At 34.7% G+C, this 26,905-nt stretch overlaps 1 protein-coding gene across 2 annotated transcripts in view; it reads right to left on the reverse strand.

Annotated features, from left to right (window-relative positions):
- KLHL4 (kelch like family member 4) overlaps window positions 1-26,905 on the reverse strand; it is a 179,105-nt gene that overhangs the window by 90,634 nt on the left and 61,566 nt on the right. The gene's annotated exons all lie outside the window — the stretch shown is intronic.

Genomic DNA, 26,905 nt, shown 5'->3' on the forward strand with positions numbered 1-26,905 from the left:
TCACTGAATTGCAAAGAATAACTTTCTGAATATTGGAAACAAACTCAAGAGAAATAAAGTTGAAGACCTGTATGTCATGTCACCTTTAAAATGGTTTTGTACCAGAAAACCACTTTAAAGTGATACTAACACCTGCACCTGTGCCACCTAGAAATATAAGCAGAGACTTAGACAAACGTTGTTTTCATTAATATTTTTATCAAAGAAGGATTAGAAGCAGGTATGATCATTTCAACTTTTAGGCTAATACAATCTTTCTGTTCTGGAATAAATTCTAGCTACAGTGTCAGTATCAATAATAATCATACTTAACAGTGAGTGATCACTTACTATGTGACAGGTACGAAGCAGTCCATATAAAGTAACTCATTTAATCCTCTCAATAGCTCTATTATACTAATTTCACTGATGAGTAAACAGGCTGGGCAGAATGGTTATGTAAACTGTGCATACACATGTCCACTTATTATGTGTCAATTTAAAAATAGTAATAAAAATCAAAACTGCTAAACGAACAGGATTTCAATCTAGGTAGTCTTTCTCTAGAAAGCCAGAGTCTTAACTACTAAACAAAACCAATTCGCTTTCTAGATCATCTTGTCTTAATTGTCTTTTTTTCTTGATTATTTAAAGATTAAATGCAAACTGATAATGATAAATCATATATTAAATTTTGACAGGATTTGGATGACTATAACACCTGGCATATGCCAGATCCTTTCTGGCATCCCAGAATTTGGATGGTTGCCCAAGAGACTGTTTGTGTTCAAATGTTCTTACATATATACTAGAAGTGACAGTTGCAAATCTTGTGGAAAGCAGCAAAACATCGAGACCCCTGATTCTGCCCTGCCTCCCTGTAATCATGTTTTAGCTCAGTTAGAAAGGAACTGGTAATGTATCTATACTGTATTTAGAGGTCAGCTACCCCCTGCAACTCTTGTACAATTTAATTCCTAAACTTTCTTCAGATACACTTATGTATTTTATTTACTGAAGATTATCTAGTCTTTTGCTAACTGAGTGATTTCCTAAACAAAATTCACTAATCCATTAAAAAATATTTACTAAATGTGTACTCAAAATGAAAGGAATACACAAGGAATACACACAGTCTTTCACAATGGTTTTATGTCATAAAATACGATGTCCCGTGTAGTTAAAATGAGAGAACAAAATAAAATTCATAAATTTACCAATAACCAGCATACTTAGTTTTACAGCATTATGTACAAACACAGAAAGGAAACATTGCATGTTCTATTAGTCCATTCTCACTTTGCTATGAATAATTATCTGACACTATGTCATTTATAAAGAAAAGAGGTTTAATTGTCTCATGGTTCTACAGGCTATACAGGAAGGGTAATGCTGGCATCTGGTCTGCTTCTGGGGAGACTTTAGGAAACTTGTTTATGGTCGAAGGTGAAGTGGGAGCAGACATGTCACATGGCCAGAGCAGGAGCAAGAGTAAGAGGGGGAGATGCCACACACTTTTAAATAACCAGATCTCATGAGAACTCACTCACTGTCATGAAAAAGGTGCCCAGAAGATGGTACTAAACCATTCATGAGAAATCTGACTGCATGATCCAATCACCTCCCAGCAGGTCTCACCTCCAGCATTGGAGGATTAAATTTGAACATGAAATTTGGGTGGGGACAACATCCAAACTATGTCATATGCGTTAAAGTTTATATTTATATTTAGTATTATTAGCTTGCATTATTAGCTATTATTCACCAGCAATAGAATTGAGTACTAATTTGAATATTTTTACTAATTTCTAATATAGTAGACATAGAAACAAGTATGAATTGACATTATATTATTCAAAGGCCACTCATTTTTCATTAGGAAATTATTACTCAAATGGCCAAGTAATGTAAAAACTGAAAAATACGTCTGAAAAGATCTGGTGAAAAATGACCATTTCTATCCTCCAAACATAAATTGGAGTATGTATGACTACATAATTAGTGATATTATGCTCATTTACTTCACGTAAGAGAATGAATGAGGCAACTTAAGAATTTAGAAAACAATATAATTCATAATTTACTCTTCAACTAATGGCATTTTTTAATAAAGAACACAGGATGAACTAAGTTGAGGTGGGCTGGTTTGAGTTCCTCTCCACAGATCATGAAGAATGTGTACACATACTATGCATGGTAGATTGTCAGAAGGAATAAGCAGAAATACTCAATTGAATCTCTTCAAATCAACACTTATAAAGAAGGTTTGAAACTTTCTTACCGTGTAAACGGAAGTGAGTTTAGCACTAAGCATCACCTAATGAGCATAAAGAGAAGGGTAGAGGAGGAGAAATGAGTGATAGCATTTTACTACCCACTGGAACAAAGCTTGACCTAATATTATGACATTGTTGAAGCCAGTTCCCTTCTCTTCCTTTTGAACAAAAACATTTAGTCCCAGATATTCCTAGAAAACTATTGGCAATTTCTTTAGCATAGAACAAACAAGATCAACTTTGGTGAGACCAAAGAGATTTTAATGGTGATTTTGAAATACAATATGAAAAAAAAAAATCCACAAAATAATAGAAAAATCTTATGATTTTAATGTGGTTAGAGAGTCAAGATACAGTATTCTTCAGGAGTCATCTCTGAATTCCAGTGGATCTGTATTGCAACAGCAATATGTAGTTTGTGGGACAAGATGGGGCACAGAGATTGGAGATCACACAGATCAATGTGTGAAAACCCGTAGTAACAGTGGCAAGACAAAAGGAAGGCCCTGTTCTAGTTGGTTTTGTTAGAAGAAATTTAGGAAAGACATAGGAAAACATGAGTGAGCAGAAATAAAGTGTGAAACTACACACTGCAGTTGAACACATGAGGGCGGACAAAGTGAATCAATGCAAAAAGTTTGTGATTCAGCATTGTAGTTGCTTAACAGGATCATTCATAGGTACCTTGAAACTGTATAGGAATTAGAACTCACGTTCATCTTCACTCTGTGGCCACTGAATGTCAATATATAGTAGAAAGATTGAAATTAAATTCCCCTACTAATATATAAATAAAACCTATAAAACAAGATGCAGATGTTTATATTATAAAAACAGGATGCATACATTTATATTATACTTTATATGAGGATGTAATGTAAAGAACTGAAGCTGGCAAAGTTCATTTAACTGCTTGAACAGAGCCATTCTGTCTGTGAGTACCCAGTATGAGCCAGCCCACATAAAGCTATCAAATACAATTGTTTTCAGTCCCATAGAAAGACAAATTAAATATGGCCTTCAATACTCCACTACTCTTTTAGTGTCAGAGAATTAAAAAGTAATTCACTTAATGGGCATTTTAGTTCCATAATCATTGAACAGGTGAGGTATATCAAAGCCAAGTGTTGCGTGTATAGGATGAATTCATGCATGATTCATATGCCTTGTGATATCATTTTATGAAACAAAAATAACTTAGATTATTTCCAAATAATCCCACCCTTTCTAGCAAGGTGATGGCTGTGAAGATCATAGCCCACATTTATGTTAGGTATTGCTGGTGCTACAGGGAGCAATTGGAACATGAATTTTGGAGAACTACATTTGTGGACATGGACCTCTCTGGTGGCTCCTTGAAAGATCATCAATAGAAACTGTCTCCAAGGAAGCCTACACATTGGACTCACCAGACAATGACATTAAGTTATGTGTCAAAATAGTCAAATATCTAAAGAAATTCATGAACAAAGCCTAAAAGAAACTAGATGAATGATGCCTCACCAAGTAGAAAATACAGAAAAAGAGATAAAACTTATAAAAAAGACTCAAATAAATTCTGATAAAATTCTATAACTGAAAAGTACTATAACTACAATTTACAAAATATACTACACTAGTTCAAAAGTAATATAAACAAGTAGAATAGTAAATATAAATAAGTAGAATAATCAATAAACAACAATAATTTGAATGTAATTCAAATGATATCTAGTTTGAGAGCAGAAAGTAAAAATTAATGAAAAAAATAAACAGAATCAAAGAAACCTGTTTGACAAAATCAAGCATATCAACATACACATAGTAGAAGTCCTAGAAGGAAGAAAGATGGGGCAAAGGACAGAAAGAATATTAGAAGAAATATTCACTAGACATTTTCAGAGATCTGAGTCCACACATACAAGAAATATAATGAACTCCAAGTAGGACAATCTCAAAGATATCCACAATGAAACATTTTATAATCAAAATGTCAAAAAGTAAAGAGAAAAGGGGTATCTTGACAGCATCAACAGAGGCAATATTTATCACATACAAGTATTCCTCAATAAGATTAACAGCAGGTTTTACATCAGGAAAAACGGAGAACAAATGACAGTGGAATAACATGTGTAAAATACAGAAAGAAAATAAAACATCAAACAAGAAGTCTATATCTAGCCATACCATCCTTAAGAATAGGCAAGTGGGATCACATCAAGTTAAAAGGCTCTTGCACAGGAAATGAAACAATCAAAGTTGTGAAGATACAACCCACAGAATGAGATAAAATATTTGCAAACTATTCATTTGATTAGGAATTAATAACCAGAATATGTAAGATTCTCAAACAATTCAATAGGAAAAAAATCTAACAATCTGATTTTAAAATAGGCAAAAGAACTGAATTGACATTTCTCAAAAGAAAACATACAAAGGGAAGAGGGGTATGTGAAAAAGTGCTCAAAATCATTAATCATTTGAGAAATGTAAATCAAAACTACAATGAGACATGTAACCTCGGTTAAAATGGCTTTTATCCAAAAGACAGGCAATAACACTGCTGGTGAGGATGTGGAGAAAAGGGAGCCCTTGTACACTGTTGGTGGAAATGTAAATTAGTAAGTCACTGCGAAGAACAGTATGGCTGTCTCTAGAAAAACTAGAAATAGAACTATCATATGATCCAGCAATCCTACTTCTAGGTATACACTCAAAAGACAGGAAATCAGTACATCAGAGACATATCTGTACTTCCATGCTTGTGGCATCACTGTTCACAATAGCCAAGATTTGAAATCCATGTAAGTGTCCATCAACAGATGATTGGATAAAGAAAATGCAGTACTTATACATAATGGAACACTATTCAGTCATAAAAATAAACGAGATCCTGTCATTTGCAAACACATGGACAGAAGTGGAGGTAACTATGTTAAGTGAATTAAGCCAGGCATAGAAAAACAAACAGCACATGTTCACACTCATTTGTAGAAGCTATAACTTAAAACAGTTGATCTCACGAAGGTAGAGAGTAGAATGATGGCTACCATAGGCTGGCAAGGATAGTGGCGGGGCGAGGGGGTGAAGTTTGGATGATTAATGGGCACAAAAATATAGTTTTATAGAGTTAATATCCAGTAATTAGTAGTACAATGGGGTGACTACAGTAAATACCAACTCATTGTACATTTTAAAATACCTTAAAGAGTATATTTGGAATGTCGTTAACACACATTAATTGATAAATGTTGAGAAGATTAATACCCCATTTATTCCAATGTAATTATTGGACTTTGTATGCCTTTATCAAAATCTCATATACCCTGTAAATATTCCACCTAATATATTTGCATATAAATTTAAAAATGTTAAATTAATAAGTCCTTGAAAGCACAGACAACACAAGCAAAAATAGACAAATAGGATTATATCAGACTAAAAAGCTTCTACACAGAAAAGGAAACCATAGAGTGAAGACACAATCTGCAAAGTGGGAGAAAATTTTTGCAAACTATTTGTCTGACAAGTGATTTATATCCAGAATATACGAGGAGCCAAACAACCCAACAGAAAATAGCAACAAATAATCTGACTAAAACAATGGGTGTAATAAATTACATAATGAGTACAATGTCCACTGTTCACCTGATTGTTACACTAAAAGCCCAGTCATCATCACTATACAATACATCCTTGTTAACAAAACTGTCCTTGTACTCCTTAAATTTTTTATAATAAAAATTACAATTATTCCTTTAAAAATTGGCTAATAATCTGAATAGACATTTCTTAAAATAAGACATACAAATGACAAATCAGGTATATGAAGAAACGTTTAACATCGCTAATCATCAGGGAAATGCAAATGAAAACCACTGTAAGATATAAAGATAGAATGGTTTTTATAAAAAAGGCTGAGAATAACAAATGTTGGTGAGGATTGGGAGAAAAGGGAACTCTAGTACACTGGTGGGAATGTAAATTAGTACGACCGTTATGGAAAACAGTATAGGGATTCCTTAAAAAACGAAAACTAGAATTACCATATGATTCTGTAATCTCTCTACTGAGTACATATCCAAAAAAAGAAGTTATTATGTTGAAGAGATATCTGTAACCTGATGTTTATTGCAGCAGTATTTACTATAGTCAACATATGGAACCAACCAAAGTCTTCATCAATAGATGAATGAATAAAGAAAATGTGGTGTATATACCCAATAGAATGTTATTCAGCCTTTAACAAATGAAATCATGTTTCCTGGACAAGCCTGGAAGACATTAAATGAAATAAGCCAGGCAGTTTTTTCACCATCATTTTTTGCAGGAACTATCTTTTTCACATTATGTATTCTTGGCACCCTCATCCAGATCAGTTGATCTTTTATGTACAAGCTTATCTTTGAACATTCTATTCTGTTCCTTTGGTTTATATGTGTGCTTTTATGCCAGTAATGTAGTGTTTTAATTACTATCACTTTGTAATATATTTTGAAATCCAGAAGCATGACTCTTCCAGCTTTGTTGTTCATTCTAAAGATTGATTTAAATGTCTGATACCTTTTGTAGTCCCTCATAAATTTAAGATTTTTTTTCTGAGATTGTAACAAATGTCATTGTAATTTTGATAGGGATAGTATTGAATCTGTAAATCACTTAAAGTACAAACATTAAAAAATATGAAGTCTTTCAATCTGTAAGTATACGATGTCTTTCATTTCTTCAGGGGGTTCTTTGATTTTTTTCATTAGGATTATATCTTTTTTTGGGGGGGGTTGGCTGATTTTACTTTTTTATGTTTGTGGGTACATAGTAGTTGTATGTATATATGGGGTACATGAGATATTTTGCTACAGGCATGCAAATTAAAGTAAGCACATAATGGAGAATAGGGTGTCCATTCCCTCAAGCATTTATCCTTTGAGTTACAAACAATCCAATTACACTCTTTATGTTATTTAAAAAAATACAATTAAGTTATTGTGTATAGTCACCCTGTTGTGTCATCAAATAGTAGGTCTTTTTATTTTATTTTATTTTATTTTTTTTTTTGAGAAGGAGTTTCACTCTTGCTGCCTAGGCTGGAATGCAATGGCACAATCTCGGCTCACCGCAACCTCCGCATCCTGGGTTTAAGCGATTCTTCTGCTTCAGTCTCCCAAGTAGCTGGAATTACAGGCATGTGCCACCATGCCCGGCTAATTTTTTTTTTTTTTTTAATTTTTAGTAGAGATGAGGTTTCTCCAAGTTCATCAGGCTGGTCTCGAACTCCCAACCTCAGGTGATCCACCCGCTTCAGCCTCTCAAAGTGCTGGGATTACAGACGTTAGCCACCATGACCAGCAAACAGTAGGCCTTATTCATTCTGCATAACTATTTTTTGTACTCATTAACCATCCTCACTTCCCACCCACCTTCCCACCACTCTTGGCAGCCTCTAATAACCATCCTTCTACTCTCTATGTCTAGGAGTTCAATTATTTGGATTTTTAGAACCCACAAATAAGTGAGAACATGCAATGTTTGTGTTTCTGTGCCTGGCTTATTTCACTTAACATAATGATCTCCAGTTCCATCCATGTGGTTGCAAATGACAATATCTCATTTTTTTAATGGCTGAATAGTACTTCATTGTGTATAAGTACCAAATTTTCTTCAGCCACTTATTTGTTGATGGAAACTTAGGTTGCTTCCAAATCTTAGCTATTGTAAACACTGTTGTGACAAACATAGGAGTGCAGATATCTCTTCAATATACTGATTTCCTTTCTGTTCTGTGTATACCATCAGTGGGATTGCTGGGTCATATGGTAGCTCAATTTTTAGTTTATTGAGGAACATCCAAATTATTCTTCATAGTGGCTGTAATAATTTACATTGCCACCAACAGCGTACAAAGATTCCCTTTTCTCCACATCCCTACCAGCATTTGTTATTGACTGTCTTTTGAATATGTCATTTTAACTAAGATGAGATAATATCTCATTGTAGCTTTGATTTGCATTTCTCTGATGATCAATGATGTTGAGTACCTTTTCATACAACTGTTTTTTGTTTGTATGTCTTTTTTTTAAACAAATACTTTTTCAAATCTTTTGCTCATTTTTTGATCAAATTATAAATTCTGCTTATTAATCTCTTGTCAAATGAGTAGTTTGCAAATATTCTCTCCCATTCCGTGGGTTGTGTCCTTTGCTATGCAGGAGCTTTTTTACCTGAAATAATATTATTTGCCTTCTTTTTCTTCTTCTTCTTTCTTCTTTTTTTTTTTTTTTCTGTTTTTTTTTTTGTTGCCTGTGCTTGTGGAGATATTGCTCAAGAAATTTTTGCCCATACCAATGTTCTGGAGATTTTACCCAATGTTTTCTTGTAGTAGTTTCATAGTTTAAGCGCTTAGATTTCAGTGTTTAATCCACGTTGCTTTGATTCTTTTTTATATGGTGAGAGATGGGGGTCTAGTTTTAGTCTCCTGAACATAGATATCTAGGTTTCCCAGCATCACTTACTTAAGAGACTGTCTTTTCCCCAGTGTGTGTTTGTGGCACCTTTGTCTAAAATGAGTTCACTGTAGGTGTGTGGACTTGTTACCTCATTCTCTATTCCATTTCCTTGGTCTATGTGTCTGTTTTTATGCCAGTAACATGCTGTTTTGGTTTCTATCGCTTTGCAGTATAATTTGAAGTCAGGTAATGTGATTCCTCCAGTTGTGTTCTTTTTGCTTAGTATAGCTCTGACTATGCAGGGTCTGTAGTGGTTCCATAATAATTTTCAACTTGTTTTTCTATTTCTGTGAAGAATGTAATTGGTATTTTGATAGGGACTGCATTGAATCTATAGATTGCTTTGGGTAGTATGGACATTTTAACATTATTGATTTTTTCAATCTATGAACGTGGAATTTGTGGGTGTGTGTGTCCTCTTTAATTTCTTTCATCAGTGTTTTCTAGTTTTCCTTATATATCTTTCACTTCTTTGGTTAAGTGCTTCTTAGGTATTTTATTTTATGTGTGGCTATTGTAAATGGGATAACTTTTCAATTTCCTTTTCAGATTGTTCACTGTTGACATATGGAATGCTACTAATTTTTGTATGTTGATGTTTTTATCCTGCAAATTTACTGAATTTGTTGATCAGTTCTAGATTTCTTGTGAATCCTTCAGGTTTCTCCAAGTATATGATCATATGCGCAAAAAAGGATAATTTGATGTCTTCCTTTCCATTTTGGGTGACCTTTACATCTTTTCCTTGTCTGACTGCTCTAGCCAGGACTTTAAGTATTATGTTTAATAAAAGTGATGACAGTGGGTAAACTTTTCATGTTCCAGATACTAGAGAAAAAGCTTGCAGTTTTTCAAGCACTCAATATGATAATAGTTCTGATTCCGTTGTATATGGCTATTAATATGTTGAGATATGTTCCCTCTATCCCCAGTTTTTTTAGGGTTTTTATCATGAAAGGATGTTTAATTTCATCAAATGTTTTTGCTTTTTCAGCATCAATTGAAATGATCATATGGATTCTATCCTTCATTCTGTTGATATGATGTATCACACTGATTAATTTGCATATGTTGAACTACCCTGACATTCCAGAAATAAATCCCTCTTGATCATGATGAATATTCTTTCTAATGTATTGTTGAACTCTGTTTGCTAGTATTTTGTTGACAATTTTTGCGTCAATATTTTCCATATATATTGGCCCCTACTTTCCTTTTTATTGATCTGTTTTTGTCGGCTCTTGGTATCAGGATAATACTGGCCTAACAGAATGAGTTTCAAAGCGTCACCTCCTCCTCTATCATTCAGAATAGAGTGAGATTGCTATTAATTCTTCTTTAAATATTTGGTCAAATTCAGCAGTGAAGCCATGGGTCCTGGGTTTTTGCTCTATTTTATGGAGAGATTTTTATTATGGCTTTCATCTCATTACTTGGTATTCATCTGTTCAGGTTTTGGATTTATTTTTGGTTCAATCTTGGTAGGTTGTATGTATCTAGGAATTTGTCAAATTCTTCCAGATTTTCTCATTTACTGGCCTATAGTTGCTCACAGCAGCCACTATTGATCCTCTAAATTCTGCATTATCAGTTTTAATGTCTCCTTTTCATTTTTGATTTTATTAATTTGAATCTTCTCTCTATTTTTCTTAGTCTGGCTAAAGATTTTCAATTTTGTTTAACTTTTTAAAAAACAAATTCTTGTTTCATTGATCTTTTGTATTGTGGTTTTCATTTCACTGTCATTTATTTTAGCTCTGATTTTTATTATTTATTTTCTTCTACTAATTTTGGATTTCATTTCCTCTTGCTTCTCTAGTTCTTTAAGACACATTGTAAGATTGTTTATCTGAAATTTTTCCTCTTTTTGATGTAAGCACTTGTAGCTGTAAACTTCCTTCTTAGTTCTGGTTTTCCTGTATTCCATGGGTTCTAATATGTTGTGTTTCCATTATCACTTGTTTCAAGAAATGTGTTAATTTCCATCTTAATTTATTCATCAACCAACTTATCATTCAGGGACATATTGTTTAATTTCCATGTATTTCTATAGTTGCCAAAATTTCTCTTGTTTTTAATTTCTAGTTTTATTTTATTGTGGTCAGAGATGATCCTTGATATTATTTCAGGTTTTTTTGAATGTTTTAAAACTTGTTTTGTGACCTAACATATGACTATCTTTGGGAATTATCCATGTGCTAAGGAAAAGAGTGTCTATTCTGAAGGTCTTGGATGAAATGACCGCTAAATATGTATTAGGTCCATTTGTTCTTCAGTGCGGATTAAGTCTCATGTTTCTTTGTTGTTTTTCTGTCTACACGAGCTATCCAATGCTGAAAGTGGGGTGTAGAAGTCTCCTGCTATTATTGTACTGGGTCCTATCTCTCTCTTAAGCTCTAACAATATTTGGTTTATATACCTGTGTGCTCCAGTGTTGGGTGCATATATATGAAAAGTTTTTATATCCTCTTGTTGAATAGATACCCTTAACATGATATAGTGACCCTCTTTTACACTTTTTATAATTTTTGCCTTAAATTATATTTTGTCTGATATTAGTATAGCGGCTTCTGCTTTTTGGTTTCCAGTGACATGTAATATATTTTTTCCATCTCTTTATTTTTCATCTATGTGTGTCTTCATAGGCAAAACTTGTTACTTATAGGCAAAAGATCAATGAGTCTTGTCTTTTTTATTCATTCAGCCAGTCTATGTCTTTTGATTGGATCGTTTAGTCCATTTACATTCAATGTTATTATCAATAAGTAAGGGCTTACTCCTGCTAATTTGTTTGTGATTTGTTTTCTGTTTGTTTTGTGGTCAACTCTTCCTTATCTCCTTTCTTCCTGTCTTTCTCTAATCAAGTTAATTTTTCTGGTGATATAATTTTGTTTCTTGTTTTTATTTTTTGTGTGTCCATTGTATGTTTTTTGGTTTGAGATTACTCGGAGGTGTGCAAATACTATCATCTTCTAATCCATTGTTTTAATCTAATAACAACACTATTTGCATAAACAAACAAAAAGAAAACTAATAAAAAAACTATGTTTTAGCTATTACCCCTGCTTTAACATTTTGTCATGTCCATTTATATCTTATTGTACTATGTCTTGAAAAGTTGTACTTACTATTTTTTTGTTTTGTCTTTCTAATTAAGAGTAGTTTGTACACCATAGTTACAGTGTTATAAAATTCTGTGTTTTTCTTGTTACTTAATGTCATTAGTGAGTTTTATACCTTCGGGTGATTATTTATTGATCACTAATGTCTTTATATTTTTGATTGAAGTACTACCTTTAGCATTTCTTGTACGACAGGCCTGGTGTTGAAATCCCTCAACTTTCATTTGTTTGTGAAGGGCTTTATTTCTTTTTCATGTTTGAATAATATTTTCACCAGATATATTAATCTAGAGTAAAAGAGTTTTTGTTGTTGTTGTTGTTCAGCACTTTAGATATGCCATGCCACTCTCTTCTGGCCTGTAAGGTTTCCACTGAAAAGTGTGCTGCCAGATGTTTTATAGCTTCATTAAATGTTACTTGTTTCTTTTCTCTTGCTGCTTTTGGTATCTTTTCTTTACCTTGACCTTTGGAAATTTCATTATTAAATGGCATTTTGGGAGTAAATCTACTTGATGTTCTATAACTTTTTTGGGGGGATACTGATAACATTTCCTAGGTTTGGGAAGTTCTCTCTTATTACCTCTTTAAATAATCTTGCTACTTCTATCTTTTCCCTACCTTCTCTTTAAGGCCAATAACTTTTAGATTTGCCTTTTTGAGGGTATTTTCTGGTTTCTGAAGGTGTGCTTCATTGTTTTCTATTCTTTTTCTATTTTGTCTTTTCTGACTGTGTATTTTCAAGTAGCTGTCTTCAAACTCACTATTACTATGTTCTGCTTGATCCCTTCTGCTATTAAAAGACTCTGGTGCATTCTCCAGTAGTAAAGTTGCAATTTTATGTTCCAGAATTTCTTCTTGATTTTTTAAATTAGTTAATCTCTTTGTTAAATGTATCTGATAAAATTCTGGATTCCTTCTCTGCATTATTTTCAATTTCTTTGTGTTTCATCAACACAGCTCTTATGAATTATCTGTCTGAATGGTTACATATCTCTGTTTACACAGAATTGGTCCCTGGTGCCTTATTTCGTTTATTTGTTGAGGTAGTGTTTCCGTGGATGATGTTGATGCTGGTAGATGTTCTTTGGTGTCTGGGCATTGAAGAGTTGGCTATTTATTGTAGCATTTATTGTCTGGGCTTAGTTATAGCTGTGCTTCATGGGAAGATTTTCCAGATATTCTGAAGGACTTGGGTATTGTGATTTAATAAGTATGTACTTTAGGGGGCACCTCAAGCCCAGTAAAACTGTTTTCCTTTCAGATTCATAGAGGTACAGCCTTGATGGTCTTGGACAAGATCTGGGAGAATTCTCTGGTTTACCAGGCAGAGAGTTTTGTTCTTTTTCCTTATGTTCTCCCAAAAATATAGAGTCTCTGTCTTTTCTGAGCCACCTGAAGCTGGAGGTGAAATGACACAAGCACCATTGTTACCACCACCACTATGTGCTGGGTCACATTTGAAGCCAGCCCAGCAGTGGTCCTAGCCCCAGGCAAGCTCTAAAAATTCACTGGCTTAAGAACCCACTTTGTGCTCTGCCCCCTTGTGGTCATACTGGTACCTAAGTTGCTAGGCAAAGTTCCCTTTACTTTTTCCTCTGCTTTCTTCAAGCAGAAGGAGGTTTGTCCTATAGCCATTATAGCTGGTAATGTGCTGAGTCTTACATGAAGCCAGAAAGTCTAAGGGCCTCAATGTATTACCTGTGTATTGCGTCTGGTTATTTAGGGACCAAAGGCTCTTCAGTTAGCAGATGTGAATGCTGCCAGGGCTAGGTCCTTTCCATCAAGACAATGGGTTTCCTTCTGGCTCAGAGTGTGTCTAGAAATGTCTGGGAGCTAGGGCCTCAAATGTGGGCCTCACAACTCTGACCGATGCCTTATTTTGGTATGGCTGACGTGGCATCCAAGTTGCAAGACAAAGTCCTCCCCACTCTTCCTTTACTCTTCCTTCTCCTTTCCTAAATCAGAAGGAAGGAGTCTTATTTAGAGCTGCAAGCTGTGCTATGTGGCCTGGGGCCAGGGTAGGGTGATGCTAGCACTCCCATGGCTGCCCCAGCTGGTGTCTGACTGTCAAATTGAGAGGTGAAGCCAGCTGGATTTTCTGTGTTGACTGGGGACTTGGAGAATTTTTCTATCTTACAAGAGGATTGTAAAACGCATTAATTAGTGCTCTGTAGCTAGCAAGGAGATTGTAAAATGCACCAATCATCACTCTGTAAAATGCACCAATCAGCAGGATCCTGAAAGTAGCCAATTGCAGGAAGGATTGAAAAAAAATGACACTCTGATAGGGCAGAAATGGAACATGGGAGGGGACAAATAAGGGAATAAAAGCTGGCCACCCCAGCCAGCAGTGGCAACCCACTCAGGTCCTCTTCCACACTGTGGAAGCTTTGTTCTTTTGCTCTTCACAATAAATCTTGCTGCTGCTCACTCTTTGGGTCTGTGCTATCTTTAAGAGCTGTAGCAGTCATCATGAAGGTCTGCAGCTCCGTTCTTGAAGTCAATGAGACCATGAACCCTCTGGAAGGAACCAACTCCAGACACAAAATGGCCCCCCCACCAACCCCAGTCCACTTTATCTCGGCTTAGTTCTGCACTAGATGTAGCCTAAGAGTTGTAGTCATTATGCTCTAGACTGCCTTTCAAATTTACTTGGGGACACAGAGTGCTGTAGTTCTTTTGTGGTAAGATTTCATGAACTCAAATTCAGACTGCTTAGATTGGGATTTCCCTCTGGCTAGGGCTGGTTTAAAAGTTCCCTCTCCGAATGGCCATCAGCTGAGTTTGTTCTGTTTTTTCTTTCTGCTCTTACAGGACAGCACCAAGTTCTATTCCCCACAATTGCTGTGTTATCCCTACACAAACGCCCAGACAGTCTTGCAGCAACAAGTTGCTGCTGCTGGATGTTGGGGAAGTGGTGGCATTGCAATTCTGCACTGTTTTTTCTATCTCTTTGGTGCCTTTTATAGTGATATAAAGTTAAAACCAGGTACCATGAGTGCTCACCTAATTTTCATTTCTTATGAAGGTGTTTTTTCTATGTAGATACTTATTAATTTCTTGTCCTCGCAGGGGGAATCATCTATTTTTGTCTGCCTGTCTTATTTCAGAAAGATAGGCTTCAAGCTTTGGGATTCCTTCCTCTACTTCATCTATTCTGTTATTAATACTTGTGATTGCATTGTTAAGTTCTTGTAATGTGCTTTTAGCTATATCAGGTTGGTTATGTTCCTCTCTGTACTGGCTATTTTGGCAATCAGCTCACGCATTGTTCTATAATAACTCTTAGCTTCTTTGCATTGAGTTACAACATGCTTCTTTAGCTCAGTGAAGTTCATTTTTACTCACATTCTGAAGCCTACTTCTGTCAATTCAGCCATCTCAGCCTCATCCCAGTTCTGAGCCCTTCCTGCAGAGGTGTTGCGGTTATTTGGAGGAAAAGGGGTACTCTGGCTTTGGGGGCTTATCTACCTTCTGTTTTTGAGACTGCTTACCTTTGGATGGGTTTTTGTGGGGTTTTTTGTTGTGTGTTTGTTTGTTTTTCTTTTAACTATCTGGCCACTCTTCCACAGGGCTGCTGCAGTTTGCTGTGGGTCAGTCTGCTCTATATCTTAGTTGCCTATGTTTGTCCAGTACCTAGAGGTATCACTAGTGAATGCTGTGAAACAGCAAATATGGCCTTTTGCCATTGTCTCTGGAAGCTCTGTCCCAGGGGGTACTGACCTGTTACCAGACTGAATGCACTTGTAGTAGGTGGGTAGAGACCCTGGTTGGGAAGTCTCACACAGTCAGGAGGAACAGGATCAAAAAACCCCTTAAAGATGCATTCTGGTTGCTTTGCAGAGAGCAGCTGTGCTGTGTTGGGTATCCCTTTAGCCCCCAATAGGTTTGGCCTCACCAAGGCCAATAGGCTAGACTGGCTGAGATGCCCAAATAGCCAACATGGTGGTCTTCCCAGCCTTCTGGCACTCCACCCCAGGGAGAAATTAGCACTCCGTCAGCCTTAATACATGGACAGGGGTGGCCAGAAGCCCTGGGTGAGAAAACCCATACCACAAGAGGTGAACTGCAGTCCCATTTAAAAAAGCAGTCTGGCCATGCCTTGACAAAATAGCCATGTCATGCTGATGAACCAACTGTGACCCTATCAGCTTGGGTTCTTTAAAGTCCACAGGCTGGAATGGCTGAGTTGTCCAAACAATCAACCTGGCAGTCCTACCCTCTCCTTGAGTACTCTGTCCCAGGGAGAGATCAGAGCTCTGTCTATAGAATACATGTGAGTGGGGGTGGCTGGGGAGGCCCTGGCTGGGATGTCCCGCTCAGTGATGTATATTTCTTTTATGCTCATTTGGTCTATATAGTGTTGTCCAAGTCTGTTTCCTTTTTAATTTTCTGTCTGGATATTCAATCAATTATTTCAAGTTTGGTATTAAAATCTCCTACAATTGTATTGCTATCTATTTCCCTTCAGATCTTTTAATGTTTGTTTTATACATGTAGATGCTCTGATACTGTGTAGAAGTAAGTTTATAATTCTTGCATCTTCTTGATAAATTGATATTTTATTATTAACTTGCCTTCTTTGTATGTATCTTTGACACTTTTTGACTTAACATCTCTTTAATCTGATGGAAATATAGCTATCCCTATGTTTTTGTTGTTGTTCTCATCTGTATAGCATATCATTTTCTATCACTTCACTTTCAGCCCTTGGGTGTCCTTGAATCCAAAGTGTATCTCTTCTAGGCAGCATATAGTTGGATCTTGTGTTTTTATCCATTCAGCGACTCTGTCTTTTCATGGGGGAGTTTAATTCATTTATGTTTACATTATTTTTGATAGGCAAAGACTTACTATTGCACTTTTGTTGGTTTTTTTTTTTTTTCTGTCTTGCAATTATTCTGTTTCTCTTTCCACCCTTACTGCTTTCTTTCCCTTTTTACTAATTTCTTGTAGTAATATGCATTAATTCCTTCCTCCCTTCTTTTGTGTATATTCTATATGTATTTTGTTTGTGATCACATGAAGCAACATAAAATATCTTGTTGTCACCATCTAATATAAACTAATAGCAAGTTAACGTCAATCACTTACAAAACTCTACACATTTACTTCTCTTTCTATACGCTTTATGTTTTTGATGTCACAATTTGTATCTTTTATATTGTGTATCCACTAACACATTCCTGTTTTTATTGTTATTCTTAAGACTTTTGTCTTTTAAATTAATTTTATACTAAAATGAAAAGTGATTTACCCATTATCATTACATTATTATTACTACATTATTATGATATTCTGTATTCACATATTTACCTTTACCAATGAGTTTCATACTTTCCTATGCTATCATATAATGTTCAGCATCCTTCATTTCAACTTGAATAACTCTTTTAGCATTTTTTGTAAGGCAGATCCAGTGGCGATGAAGTCCTTCAGTTGTTTGTTCAGATATGTCTTTATCTCTCCTTCATTTTTGAAAGACAGTTTTGCCAGGTATAGTATTCTTGATTGGCAGTTATTTTCCTTCAACACATTGAATATATTATCCTACTACCTTATGTCCTGAAAGGTTTATGCTGAGAAATCTGCTGATTGGCTATTGATGGTTTCTTTGTATATGACAAGTTGTTTGTCTCTTACGGAGTTCAAAATTCTCTCTCCTAGACTTTTTATAATGTGATTATAATGTGTCTTGGTGGAGAATGTGTTGTATACTTTGGGCTTTGCTAGTCTAGATGTCCAGTTCCCTCTTCAGATTTGGCAAATTTTTGGCCACTATTTCTTTAAAGAGACTTTCCACACTTTCTCATTCTCTTTTCCTTGTGGAATTTCCTTAATATATATATTTGTTTGATGGTGTTATATAATTTCTGTAGGCTTTCTCACTCTTTATTCTTCTTCTTCTTTGAATATTCTGGAAGCTTCTCAAACCTTTTCTATGGGTATGTTTTCTCTGCACTGCTGTGTATAGATTTCTAATTAGAAAGGATTTACAGACTGATTTTTTTTTTCAGTAATTTGTAATCTCTTGCTCCCTCTGGTGTCTACCTTTTGTACCATAGGCTGGAGACATGCTCCACTCCTCTTCCTTCTTGCCTTTGGAGAAACTACAATTACTGCACCATCTTTCAGTCTCACAGAGCCATACTGAGTACAGTAAGCCTTTTCCTTATTTCTTAGCTGCCCCTACTAAACTCTGAAAGTTCTATTACTGTTCTAGTTGAAGAAAGACAGAACATAACACATTGAGATTTGCACTGAAAGTCCAGGATGTTAGAGGCACACTTCACTTCTCTCTCCCTCCTGAGAAAGAAGCCTCAGGTTCTGTGACTTCTTTCAGTCTCATAAAGCTGTGCTGCATTGTAAGCCAACCACCCCCATTTTTTTGGTTATAATTGCCACTGGGCATCCAAGCTGTGCCAGCTCTTTTAGCACTATGTGCAGAGACAGACAGAAACTGTCTTGAGCCGCACACCAAAAGGTTAGGAAATTGGAGACATACTTAATGCTCTAATTTTCCCCAAGGAGGAAGTTGCTTACAGAGGCAGTCTCTCTCACTGCTGAGCTGTGCTGGCTTAAGAAGGGGCTAATACAGATACATTAATATTGTTTTTCTTATTCATTTCAATGCAGCTGTTCTCAGTTTTGTGCTCATTGGAGTACTGCAACTTCTTAACTAAATTATGATCTTCTCATAAAGGAGTTTTGGTCCACATATCATTGTTAAATCAGTGTTTTTGTGGAGAATGAGGACTGTGGCTACATACATATTCTACCATCTTGCTGACATTATTCCTTCTTAGTTAAGTTTTACCAAAATCTACATAAGGCAATGATCCATCAAGGTGGATTCTTAAATTTCTCACATCACCTCTACTGATTAGTCTATTAGAATATGTAACCTTGTAAAAATTAATATTTCATAAATTCACTTTAGTAAGTGAGGAAAATATATTTCAATTTAATTTAATTTAATTTGAATTAGGGATATATTTGGAAATACAATCCAAATTCAATTTAAAAAGAGAGAAGAAACTTTATCAAGGAGAATAAATTCCAGAAATTATCAGCACATTTTAATCAGAAAACTATATAAGAGAACATGGAACATTTTGCTGGTATTTAAATACAGGCATTGCACATAGTTATCTCATCAAGCTCCCAGTTATTTGCAATGAATTAACAACCAAATGACAGAGATATAAATTTTTTAAAGAATATTTTTGTAGGATTTTTTTCTAGTATAATTTTTATAATTATATTATCAAAGTAAAATCAATTAATTTATTGATTAAGACCCTTGAAAACCCTGTGTAATACTAGTGTTATTTTAGTGTTTACTTACTTAAAAGAGAGGATTACATTCTTTAAAGGCACAGGGAAGTTCGAAAATATAAAGATATACATGTTAGAATGAGGAAGTCAGTTGTAAAACGAAGCATAGCATGATTCTATGAAGTGACAATCACTGGAGTTATTGATTATATTTTTTAAAAAAGAGATTTAATCCTTTTCCCATTTAGAAAAAAAAATGTGCAGCTTACTGTCAGCTGTCATTTAATTTTACATAAACGTGCTCTAAGGCTGAAGCAAATCTGACTTTCAATAGGAAAATAAAATATAATAACTGCTCTTGGAGTTATTTCTAAAGAGATCTAACATCAGAATTGTCTGAATCATCAGAATTGTCTGAATCATCAGAATAATCTATTTCAGACAAATTGCACGCATCAAATGAATCTTCAGTCAACAACTGTTTAAGAATGATGATAACATCATGCATAGGAATGTTACATTTCCTGGGATTTGACATTTTTGGCAATCAAGAATTACCATATAATGTAAATGGAAATACCACTACTAAAAACAGAATGCTATAAATAGAACAATGTCTTTTGTTTTCAACGCTGATATACTAGAGCTATGTGAAAGTAAAAATAAAAGCAAGATACTTTATGTCAAAATTATTTCATCGTAGTTGCTGCAGTCACGAGTGCCACCGGCGTGTATTCTCGGGGAAAACGTGAAAAGGAAAAGGATGAAATATGTTTAATGTTTTAGTATCACCTGTAAGTTTTAGCATTTGAGCATACACTTATCTGTATGTTGTAATCTAATGCAGTGTAGCTTATTTAGCGGTGAAATTCCCTACTGTTTAACTTTATGACAGTATTTCAATGTAAAGTGACTTAATTAAGCACATGACATTTAAAAATACTTTCATTTTTCATGAAGTTTTAATCAATACCATACTTAAAGGCCAGCTATTGTTCTTTCTCATGGACTAGATTTATTATTTTGTAATTTTAATAAAAATGCTTTATTTAAAATATGATGTTTCATTTCAAACTAGCAGGTTAAACTAATAATTTTCTACATATTTGGTAAGTATTTTAAAAAATAAAACTATATCCATATATATGTGTATATATAGAGAGAGTCCTTATAAAAAATATTGTCTTGAAAGATTCTGAATAATACTGCATACAGTTGATCAATTCGACATATTAACTAGTAAATAGTTATATAAAACCATCACAAGTCTAAAGATTTCATAACAGGATAGCCACATTACAGAAACTGTAGTTTTATGCTACTTTAGAAACACATCAAATAAAATAATTTTATAATGGTAAATACTCCATATAAATCATCAATTGCAGTTCATTTTATTTTTAAATAAACTTCATTTATCATTGAAGATTTTTATTTTTATAAAAACTGCTTTTAGTTGAAACAATAATTGTACATATTTACCGGGTCTAGAGTGACATTTCAAGACATATACAAGGTGTAACTAGGATATGCATTACTTCAAACATTATAATTTGTTTGGGGAATATTTTAAAATCCTTTTGAGTATACTGTGTTTTTAAAGCTGTCTTCCTTGGCATATAAAGTTTGTTTCTTGTGTTTTACTGATTAAAATACAGGTACATATAACGTATTTCATTTCAGCTTTCACGTATTACCTCAAATGTCCAAAACTACATGAAATAGAAAATACAATTTCTCTTTTTGGCTATCAAGGGTAACGAGTAAGGATGATCACCAACCTCATCAAAAATTATAGCTCCCAGTTATCATTGTTTCTATTAAAACAAGAGCTTCTGATTACTTTCCAATACACAGTATTGTCGAAATCTCACTGGAGGGGCAGACTCCAATTTTTATAATTACAACATGGATCTCCTTATAGGTTAATGTTAATGAAGTTTTTATGTTATCACATTATGTCCCAAATTTTCAAACCAACACTATAAAGTCTCACAGATATTTAACTTATGGACCTTATCTGAAATGTTATCTTTTCAGTATTTCCAGGATCAGGTATTATCAGTAGTTCATATTAACTCAGCTATTTGCTTTTTAGCCCTTCAAATTTAGTTAAATAGAAGTGAAATCCAAGATTTGCTGACTCTAAATATTAGTACACACTTCTTTTTACAAACTTCATTCCCAGTGCCTACATTAGAGTCTGTCTTTTCCCTAATACTGTTACCATTTCAGCCCACAGTGTTTTCCCTCTACTAAATTGTAAAATATCTATGTGTCTTGCTTTTTTCAAGTTTCCTTATTTCACCTGTTTTTCCTGACTTCTGACCATCCTGGGTAATCTACTCTAGGTATATCTTCAATTTCAATTTCCCTCATTTAGAGGATAACTACAACTAGACCTAAAACTGAAAATGTAATACGACTGGCAGAAAGTCCAATATATCATTATCACCTATACCAGCAGTCCCCAACGTTTTTGGCACCAGGGACTGGTTTCATGGAAGACAATGTTTCCATGGATGACAATGTTTCCATGGATGGAGGATGTTTTAGGGATGAAACTGTTCCACATGAGATCATCAGACATTAACTGGATTCTCATAAGGAGCGCACAACTAGGATCCCTTGCATGCGCAGTTCACAATAGGGTTCCTGCTCCTATGAGAATCTAATGCTGCTGCTGATCTGACAGGAGGCAGAGTTCAGAAAGTAACGCTCACTTCCCCACCACTCACCTCCTGCTGTGCAGCCTGGTTCCTATCAGACCGCGGACCATAACTGGTCCATGGCCTGGGGGTTGCGGGCCCCTGACCAATACCCTGTCCTCACCCCTGTATCAGGAAACTTCTAGTAAAGAAGCTAAAGATTGTATTCGTCGATTTGGTTAGCCATATTAAACGCTATTCGTTCATATTGTGATTGTGATCAACTGATCTGGTAAGACTTTTAACATTTGAACTGTTGATGACAAATTATTCTATTTCAAATATTTAAAACCTAAACATCAGACTTTTCATTGAATCCTGTCACATCACTTTTTTATCATAACATTCTAGGCTAGAAATAATATGAATAGTAACTGCTTCTCAATGCATGAGAATATTTTACACTTTACAGAACAGTGGCACACATGTTATTTCATTATATCACCAACACTGCAAAGTAAGTTATGATTACTACCTCCTTTTAAGTTAATAAGTTAACAAATGGAAGATTTTATATTCTCAGTTCTTCTCACTTCAGATCCAGTATGTCACTTCCATACCATGAAGCCTCTCCAGATAATTCCAGTCATTACACACACAAACATATGCCCATGCTGATTATCCTCCTAATTTTGTGGTTGCCACAAAATTGATTTACTTATGAATTTCTGTCTTATGTTAAAACAGTGAGGCGATTTTAAGTGTGCAAACTTAATCGCACACTTTAAATAGGTGAATTCTATGGCATGCTGATTATAGCTCAATACAGGTATTTAGAAAAAGCACATTGCCAGTGTTCTTGACAAACTGATTGGGTTTCTGAATCTAATATGTATTTAGAAAACAACTATTAGTTTGGATGTTATCATTGTTTTATTTCACCTGAAAAAATAATTAAAAACAACACTTGATGTTTTAAAGCATAATTTGAACTCTTGTTAGCCTTGGCTTCTGTAGACTAGAATTACTCACGGACAATGACACATTTTTGGATTTAAATGGGCATTAGTACTTCTTTAGCACTTATTCTATAAAATAACGCTTCTGTAATCACGATAGTTAAGGTTATTATTGGATATGAGGAAATTTCCATTTGAATGATTATAGCTCAAGACTTGTTTTAACATATTTTCCATTTTTAAATTATATTCACTGAACTGCATGGGCATACCTACTATTACAAATAGGAAGTTAAATGTTTCCCTCCAAACTGATAACTGTTTCTTTTTTTTTTTTTTAGTTTTAAATAGACTTGGCTTTAAGAATAAGGTTAATTATTTAGCTATCTGTTGTCACAAAGAATAGCTTACATATTTAAGTGACATTATTACATTTAGCATCCATTCTTCAGGATTTAAATGGACAATATTAAGTGATTCCATCTAATTACTAAAACCATTCAATACCTTCTGGTTATTAGCTTATTATGTTATATCTTTGAAGATAAAGACATGCTGAAATTATTTTAAGACTTTCCTTTATAATTTTTACACCAAAAATATTTGTATGGCTTAGCACATATAGCCAAGTATGTATTCAAATCATCAGGTATATAGTGAAACATTTTATTGAGCACAAATTTTTATAATATCTCTGGGTGTTTCTGCAGCACATTTCTATACAGGATTATGATTGTTCTCATACCAAGCAAAGTGAAATCAGTCTCTAAATCTTTACCACAGAAATTAAACACAACATTGGGTCTTTATTATTTAATCAACAACATAACAATACTAACACTTCATATACTTATGCGCCCCATCAACTAAATTCCCATCCATCTATTCATTCTCTATCCCAAATTACCTTGTTCTATTTTCTTCATAAACTAGTCACTATGGAAATTATCTTGTTCACTTATTTGTGTATTTTTAGGTCTATTTTCCCTCACTTCAGCATATAACCTCCGCATGAGCTGAGATTCTACCTGTCTTTTTCACCTCTTAATCTCATTGTCTATATAGTGTTTCAAAATCAATTGGAGACCATTTGAAAAAAGAAGAAAGAAAAAATTGTGGGCTATGCACTAGGTATAGTGAATTAGAATCTCTGGAAGTATGGCCCAGGGATCTGTGCTTTTTGAAAATTTCACCAAGTGATACTAATATAACAACTCCTCTGAATAGTTCTGGATGTTGTTTAAAGGCCACTGGTCTAGGGCACATGCCAGTTGTAAATTCTGCTTCTACTAGCTCATCAAAAAGCAATAATCCTGCATTTCATAATGTTGTAACCCAAACAAATGCCTTTACTGAGTTTATGATTCAAATGTGGCCCTTAATTTTGATAAAAGAGGATTAAGAAAAACATTTGTATGAGAAACATTTGTCTCTTTTATGGGATTAACCAAATAAATTTTCCTTTGAATAACATAATGGTCATTACTTTAATGACTCAGCAAACCAATTCTTCTTTATCTTAATGGTAAGAAAAATTTGTCTCTCCCAATGAACTTGTATGCTTTCATTTCTTAAACAATTATATGACACAACATATTTTCCTTCTGCTGTAGCATATGAAAATATCAAAATAAGTTTAATTATTCAACTATAGAAACTAGTTGATGCTAAATGCCAAGTAATTCACTCTTCTTTTCCATTATTTATTTGCTTGTTTCCAGAGCTTTCTTTTATAAATGTAAATCTGATTGCAATGCTTCTTCAGCATATATTAATATTTTCAGCTACCACAAATCCTATTTGAAAAAAGTGGACTATAAAATGATACAGAACTTTTTATATAAAAACATTGAACATATGTCTTCTCATATCTATTCGGATGCATACAAGTGCATATTAGCTCATTAATAGAGAGAAAGAGAGAGAGCTCTTTTCAGACAGCTTTGCACATTGAGTGCTTATTTTGTTTTTTTTTTTTTTTTTTTTTTGAGGCGGAGTCTTGCTCTGTCGCCCGGACTGGAGTGCAGTGGCCGGGTCTCAGCTCACTGCAAGCTCCGCCTCCCGGGTTTACGCCATTCTCCTGCCTCAGCCTCCCGAATAGCTGAGACTACAGGCGCCCGCCACCTCGCCCAGCTAGTTTTTGTATTTTTAGTAGAGACGGGGTTTCACCATGTTAGCCAGGATGGTCTCGATCTCCTGACCTCGTGATCCGCCCGTCTCGGCCTCCCAAAGTGCTGGGATTACAGGCTTGAGCCACCGCGCCCGGCCTTATTTTGCTAAATAAGTGACTACATGTATAAACTAGTGATCAATTGTAATTTATACCTAAGGAAGGGAAGAAAAAGTAGACAATTTGTGAATTTTGTCTCTTTATGTGCTTTATTTTCCAATGACACTTTAAGTAATATTTTATACTTTATTTAGAACTGTGTGAATGTGAAAGCTTTTGCAGAAACTAGTTCTTTGATATGAAATATAAGAACATGTAATTTTCTTGGTAAACACTTTCTTTACCAAGGACCACAGATATTCACATTAAACTGTTATTCTTGGAAACAGAAATGCAAACAGAATTTAAAATTATTGCTTGATTAGCTGTTATTTTTTATTTTTGGTAGTAGCAAGAGTTTGTTCCTTACCCTGTGTGTTCACCTGCCCCTTCAAGCCAAATAGCAGATTTTGTATTCTATTTTTCAGGATGTTATTGTGGGTTATTTATTTTTGAATTCCAGTGAACATATATTCTTCAGTGTGAAAAGAATAGCTTCACCGAAATAATCAACACTTTTCATACACACATAAACATGACAAATAAATCAACAAATCCATTAGGGATAAATACACAAGTGAGAAAAATATCTCTATATCAACTGATTTTTCTGAGAAAATAAATGACAAATACTTCTGTTTCATAGGGGATGGATAAACTGTAGTAAAATCATAAACATAAAGGATAAGGATGAATGCATAAAATATATAGGGAAAAAATATAGGGAAAACTATGTTTCGGAAGCATTTAAGCATTTTTAAAATTAGAAACATTTTTACTGCTGTCATGATCCTATTTCATGCACTGATTTCTTGTCTAAATCAAATCAGTGAGCCACAAAATTTTCCACAACACTGAGGCCAAATGTTTCTTCTTATTATTATTATTTTTTTATTATACTTTAAGTTCTAGGGTACATGTGCATAACGTGCAGGTTTGTTACATATGTATACTTGTGCCATGTTGGTGTGCTGCACCCATCAACTCGTCAGCACCCATCAATTCATCATTTATATCAGGTATAACTCCCCAATGCAATCCCTCCCCCCTCCCCCCTCCCCATGATAGGCCCCAGTGTGTGATGTTCCCCTTCCCGAGTCCAAGTGATCTCATTGTTCAATTCCCACCTATGAGTGAGAACATGCGGTGTTTGGTTTTCTGTTCTTGTGATAGTTTGCTAAGAATGATGGTTTCCAGCTGCATCCATGTCCCTACAAAGGACGCAAACTCATCCTTTTTTATGGCTGCATAGTATTCCATGGTGTATATGTGCCACATTTTCTTAATCGAGTCTGTCACTGATGGACATTTGGGTTGATTCCAAGTCTTTGCTATTGTGAATAGTGCCGTGATAAACATACGTGTGCATGTGTCTTTGTAGTAGCATAATTTATAATCCTTTGGGTATATACCCAGTAGTGGGATGGCTGGGTCATATGGTACATCTAGTTCTAGATCCTTGAGGAATCGCCATACTGTTTTCCATAATGGTTGAACTAGTTTACAATCCCACCAACAGTGTAAAAGTGTTCCTATTTCTCCACATCCTCTCCAACACCTGTTGTTTCCTGATTTTTTAATGATTGCCATTCTAACTGGTGTGAGATGGTATCTCATTGTGGTTTTGATTTGCATTTCTCTGATGGCCAGTGATGGTGAGCATTTTTTCATGTGTCTGTTGGCTGTATGAATGTCTTCTTTTGAGAAATGTCTGTTCATATCCTTTCCCCACTTTTTGATGGGGTTGTTTGTTTTTTTCTTGTATATTTGTTTGAGTTCTTTGTAGATTCTGGAAATTAGCCCTTTGTCAGATGAGTAGATTGCAAAAATTTTCTCCCATTCTGTAGGTTGCCTGTTCACTCTGATGGTAGTTTCTTTTGCTGTGCAGAAGC

This window comes from Piliocolobus tephrosceles, chromosome 12 (genome assembly GCF_002776525.5).
Source record: "Piliocolobus tephrosceles isolate RC106 chromosome 12, ASM277652v3, whole genome shotgun sequence".
In the NCBI taxonomy this organism is placed as follows: Eukaryota; Metazoa; Chordata; class Mammalia; order Primates; family Cercopithecidae; genus Piliocolobus; species Piliocolobus tephrosceles.